Genomic DNA, 6,448 nt, shown 5'->3' with positions numbered 1-6,448 from the left:
TTCTGCAGCGCTGATAGAAATCGACTGCCAAGATATAAGAAAGTGAAAGTAAGATTTTATATACAGGTAGTCCCCTACTTAAGGACACCCGACTTACAGACGACCCCTAGTTAAAGACGGACCCCTCTGCTCACTGTGACTTCTGGTGAGGCTCTCTGAATGCTTTACTATAGTCCCAGACTGCAATAATCACCTGTAAGGTTTCTGTAATGAAGCTTTATTGATAATCCTTGGTCCCATTACAGCAAAAAATTTTGAAACTCTGATTGTCACTGGGGCAAAAAATTTTTTTGTCTCCATCTACAATTATAAAATATACAGTTTCGACTTACATACAAATTCAACTTAAGAACAAACCGATAGACCCTATCTTGTATGTAACCTGGGGACTGCCTGTACATGTATTTAGAATTTCCTATTCTGTAAAAAATGAATGGTGAAAATAAGAATATATGTCTATGTGTTTTTAACATGACCATTTTTTTCCTATTCCTTACATCATTTTAAGCAAAATAACAAATAGTAATCTAAACATTCAACATGGTCTTATCGACATTCATCTGTCTGCCCCTATGCTATCCTCTACACATTCTCGTCTGATGCATTTTCTCTATTCTAATCTCAGTTATCTTTCTTATTTGTTCCTATTTTGTCAGAAAACATCTTCTCCTTAACAGGCCTATTCCTGCCTAAGTACACAGTCATCACTTATAAATGCATGCGTCCAATTAACCTTTGAGCTGCTGACCCAATGTCACGGGTGCCCCCGCGACCCATGTAAGAGCGTTTTAATGCGCTCGAAACGCGTAGGTGGCAATCTGTAGCCTACTATATGGACACAGTGCATTGGTCCATGTGATATTGTATTGCACATTTTGGAGAAAATTTAAAATTGGAGGATCTTTTAACCATATGCGCTGGATCACTGTTGTTTTTAACTCTACTGAGAAAAGGAGCCACATTCTTGGGGGTCCCAGCAGTTGGAGTCCCACCCTTCATATTATTATTACTTATCCACTTAACATATCAAGATGGTACAACCCCTTTACTTTACAAAATAATGCTTTCCTACTTTCTGAGTTAAAGGGCTTGGTCGAAGTCTACAACTTATGACATAGGTCTGATACCTTGTATCTCTGTGCTGCTACTCTATTCAGTTGTTGGAAATTGCCAAGGGCTGTATTTGGCTTCTCTTTGGCAATCACATAAAAATAAAAAACATGTCACAAAGAACTCCCTTCTCATGACTAGTGGGGTTCTCGGGGGTCAAACTCATATAAATCGAATGGTTATCACCTGGTTATCCTATATGCTATAGAATTTGTCATATTCATGAATTAAATTGGTATCCAACCAAATGGGATTGGCACCATACAATGCTTTAATTCTCATGCAGTAGCACTATAGGGGTGTTGACCAGTACCCCAGTATTACATCTGGCTGTAGGTGGTCCAAAGAGCTGCTCCATTCCTCCAGCACTCGGGTCCCGGCAACAAGCAATGGGTTTCATGTGATTAAGAGGAAGTCCAAACAATGTGACCAACACCAATCAAGTAAAAGGGGGGTACCTCTCCCTGCCTCTCCATTTATTCAGTATAGCGCTGTACGCAGCTTAGGATAAGAGATGAAATTAAAAATTTGATTAAGCAATCAAAGATTTTGGTAAAACCCCTTGATTGTGTTGGATTGTAAAAGAGGTCTTTCGTTGGGTGTAGACTCTAACCTAATACTTTACTCTATAGATAAAGCAGAATACAACCTAATTTATGGTATGTTCTCTAAACCCTGGGATAAGAGAATATTATTTGGTGGTCCAAGGAACCCCAGTAAAATAAATATATAATACCCAGTCATATATCGTCCACTGGTCTTGTGTGTTTTTAGAAAAGCACCTTTTTTCAGTATATCTGTTTAGTAAAATTGATCAGAAATTTAATTTTAATTCTCTTAATTTTACGTTTGGCACCAGGTTAGAGGGCGTTGAACATTATTCTTGACAGAAGATTTGCATTCAACTAGATAAGTTGCATTGTAGAATACCATTCAATAAGGATAACATAAAGCTTCACGAGAAAGTGGTGTTGCTGGGGTTCAGCTTATTTATAATTATACAGGCTGAATTCTCCTAATATGGATAACCTCTGGCTAACACCGAAAATCTGTTTTGTCTTGTAAATATTTATTAATGAAGCCTTACATGAGTCAATGATACTCAATGCAAAATTCTTCACTTCCAGTAGGCATCTTGGCATTTAAAATTACTGAATCAGTACTAATTAAACCAAACCAATAGCATGCTGCCCAGGAATAGACATAAAGTAGTAAGTTGTCTTCTAGTTTTCATATTTACATAAATTAAAGAGGAACTTTCACCATATTTGTTAACTATGGCTCTTTGGATCAATTAACAGGTCCAACTTTGCTGATTCTGGCATAGTAGACAGTAGGGATCCTGAAATTACATTGATTACTCTAGAATGACTAGAAAGAGAATTCCAACTATACCATAATTATTGGAATAATGCCTATTAAAGGTTGTGAAAAGTTAAATCAGGTGGAGGGTCCTCTAAGATATATATTCGAAAATATTATTTATGACTATTGATGAGGGGACCTATTAAAATGTAGGTTTGGCTTAGTTTGGCCCGAATGCAAATTTTCAAAGCTTGTTCAGGTCTGGGTACCCAACCCAGACCTGATACCCCACCTGTAACACCCGTGATTGTTGCTGGCACCAATCACAGGTGTTAACTGTTTAAATCCCTCTGGCAAAGTTGGTGGTGGCATTCAAATTACTGCATCCAGCGGCGTTGTGCAGAGGGTTGTCACTGCCACTGATGTCATTAGGGAGCTATGATCCTCCCCAAAATGGCAGTGCCGTGCACTGCCAATATCCTAGTTCTGGTGTGTGTGGCCACAACTATTTAAATGCCACTGGTGACTTTGCCACTGCAACTTAAATGCCAGTGGTGACTTCTAACAAGGTTCAAGGTTGGGTTAGGAGGACCCGAACCTGCAAAGTTCAACGCATAGCCTTCTCTTTGTGGTTCAGATCCACTCTACACTATTTATAACCTCATTGCAGTTGTATCAATGCGTTACATAAGGGAAAGGGATATGATCCCTATGTTAGTTTAAGGAACTCTCCATGTTACTGCATGTGCCCCTTTTCCCCAATTTATCTTCATGAAAGATAATTCTGTCACTTTCCAATAAATATCTTAAGCTGTGAAAGAAGCAATGGCAGAGAATAAAGCCACTACCAAGTCCAGGAACCTTAAGGTGTCCATAAACTGTTACTATGAATATTAAACCATATAGTTATGGGAATGGTACATCAGGGGTCCCAGAAGCTGTAAGTAAATCAAAAGAACAGGTAAGTAAAAAAGTAATGTGGGACAGTATGTGCCCTGGAAGTTATAGTCCTTCACTTTCCGATAAAGGAGTTGAGTATGAGTGTATCGCTCAAAAAGAATTAGGATCTTAGGCCAAAGCAAGAAATTGGGAGCCATTATATGGTTCTCAAAAGGGATAAACAATTGAGGATTGTACTTATTTAATGTATTTGTAAATTCAAAGGGAAAAAATACTTTTGCCAATGAGTAACCTGTGCCGTGGAAGCTCGGTGATGTACATCTCAGGTGTGTGAGTGCTCTGTTATTTTTACTTTTTTTTCAGAGCAACAAGTCTTCAGCAAAGACAGACAATCGAGAAAATGTATCAGAACTCCCTGAAATGAAGTACTGGCCAAAAAGAAATTGGCTTAGAACTTTTATATTAGGATGTAGAAAAAAAATTGTAGTTTTTGTTGAGCTCCATTAAGTTAGTAAATGGGATTAGGAGGGAGCTGTTAACCGTGACCTATGCAGATGGTGAGTTATAAAATGCTAATATTTGGTGCTAACATTTAAGAATATTAGGAAATACATTACAAACATACAAATAAACTAATGTTAAAAAAGGGATTCTTGAACTTTTTAATTCTTTTTCTAAAAATGAACTGTATCCATTTTGTGGCCCAAAATTCTTTTATTTCCAACAAAACCCAAAGGTACATTATCTGCATCCGTGACCTATTTAATCACAGGAGAACTGAGAACACACTGCTAAGCATGTGGATTAATTACACGTACAGAAAAATGTGCAAGTCGAGATTTAGAAAGAAGAGTTTTAAGAAAGGAGACTATTAAAATCTTGTAGCAATTCCGTCATCTTGCTTCTCAGCCTTTATCGGCACTAAGCTATAATTAAGTAAAGGATACTGTGTACCTGAGTCTCTCTCACTCATTGTCGGGGATGATTAATGAGCAGCGTGTTGTGAGAATTCCTCTGCCAAGACTCTTCTTTTACACTAAATAAATTTGCATCTCATAAATCATATCATGTGGAAAATTAAAGGGGCGAGGCACAAGGCCAATGACAGCAATATTTCCGAAAAAAATAAGAATTTTACTCCCTATGCTTGACTTTTTTTGCTCCTAAGGAAAAAAAAAAAACCCAACCCAAACAAAAGCAAAAAACCAAGCGTGCACCTAATTTCCTCATTGAAGAGCAAAGGTACAATATCCTAATAATAGGTTTGAGATAATCAGACGGAAGCTCCTATTAGTCCTTTTAAATATTTATCCTTCGAAATTTTATAATATGCATCACCGTCTCTTGGGAGACGGTCGCTAATTGGGTAACAGTTTGTCCCCGGTGGGTAAAATGGCAGCCATACACATCTAGAAAGGCATGCACAAAGGAAAACAAGCGTCTTCATTTATCAAGTATTTTAAGATAATTAATGAGAAAGCTGCTTACTACACTTTATTATTTCACGCTACTTCCAACGCCATTCACCCATACACTGAGCCGGATTTTATCATTTTATTTTGTACATTCCATTTCCGTTGCTACAAAGTTGTCATACAACAAATAAAAAACATCTTTGTTAATATTTTAAAAATCCTTAGGATTTATTAAAAAGGGGTTTGACATCTAGTAGTAAATTACAACATAGGTCAGTGATGGCAAAGCTTTTAGATGCAGAGTGCCCAAACTACATCCAAAACCCACATGACGATGCGACAATTTAAGCAGTAACTTATTACTCCCTGCTCTGTCACATGTTTAAATTGTATAGGCACCTGAGGACACCAATACAGTAGAAAGAAGGAGAAAAAGCTTTGGTTATCATCGTAGCTTCCTTCTAGGGTCCTGGGCTGCCTGGGTCCTGGGCTGCCTGGGACTGCAAGAGTCCTGTCTGGCGAACTCTGCGGTGGGGTGATGGCACGGGTGCCCATAGAGAGGGTTCTGAGTGCCACCTCTGGCACTAGTGCCATAGGTTCGCCACCACTGCTATAGGTGGTTTGGGCGGTAGACTTAACCACCCACCAAATTTGATATTCAGAAGGACCTTCACCCATGAAATTCTTGTACATGTGTTCTTTCTCTCTATACACATGTACACAAAAGCAAATTCAAGAGCTTTGAAGGTCATCCAAAGGTTCACAAATCGCAGATTAAAAGCAGCAGAAGGAAAGCATCCTCCATTCCCCAAGAAGCTGATTCTAGTACCATATGTGGAAAGTGATTCCATTCTTGCAGGGGCAATAATATTCATACAGCCCAGGGTCCATGGCAATCGTAATCCATCCTTACATCCATCACCGGCACTAATCAGCTCAAACAGAGAACCATGGAGCCATAACTACATCATGGACAGAGCTGGAAGTACAGTAGCTTTAACCTGGTTACTGAAACTCAGCTTCCTTTCACTAGAGCTAACATACTGTTATCATAAAGAGCCATGAGAAATTTTGACACTTAATCATGACTTTAGAATACAAGGCTTAATAATACTTAAAGGGGTCCTGCAGTTTCAGCAAGTAAAAGTTACTGTCCAAATTTATCAAAAGAGGTGCAAACTGCCTTTGTGCAGCTTGCCTCACTACTTCGCGGGATGCGCCAGATATTTCAATAGTGACGCAAGGTGTTCAAGTATCTGGCACTGCTATGGATATATCTGGGCCAAGGTTTGTGAAAAGAATAGTGATATAGTTTACTGATATCCCTCCTGTTTGAACTCACTAGATCTCTGGTTGCTGTTATTCAATTGAAAGCGTCATTGCTACTGTTGAGTGGATATAAATATGTCTATGGTCATGTGATGTCACCTGTGTGACAATATATGACTAGAGACTGGTTTTTATCCACTATAAGTAAACATTGATGCTTCCTTACCACATGCTTCATTTATCACAAGAAATGTGAAGACTGATTTATGATTTGTGACAAAAGAAAAATCACAGATTTGGGGACTAGACCACTCCAATCATTTCCCAGCATAGGAAATACTGGGGTCAGAGGGGAGGGGGGTGCTTGATGGGTCTGGTCTGGTTTGATTTATCTTTGATGGTGTTAAAGGGAACCTGTCACCAGAGGGTTGTTTTAAGTAGTGCCCAGC

Source organism: Engystomops pustulosus, chromosome 4 (assembly GCF_040894005.1).
Source record: "Engystomops pustulosus chromosome 4, aEngPut4.maternal, whole genome shotgun sequence".
NCBI classification, from domain to species: domain Eukaryota; kingdom Metazoa; phylum Chordata; class Amphibia; order Anura; family Leptodactylidae; genus Engystomops; species Engystomops pustulosus.
This window is presented reverse-complemented; position numbering follows the sequence as displayed.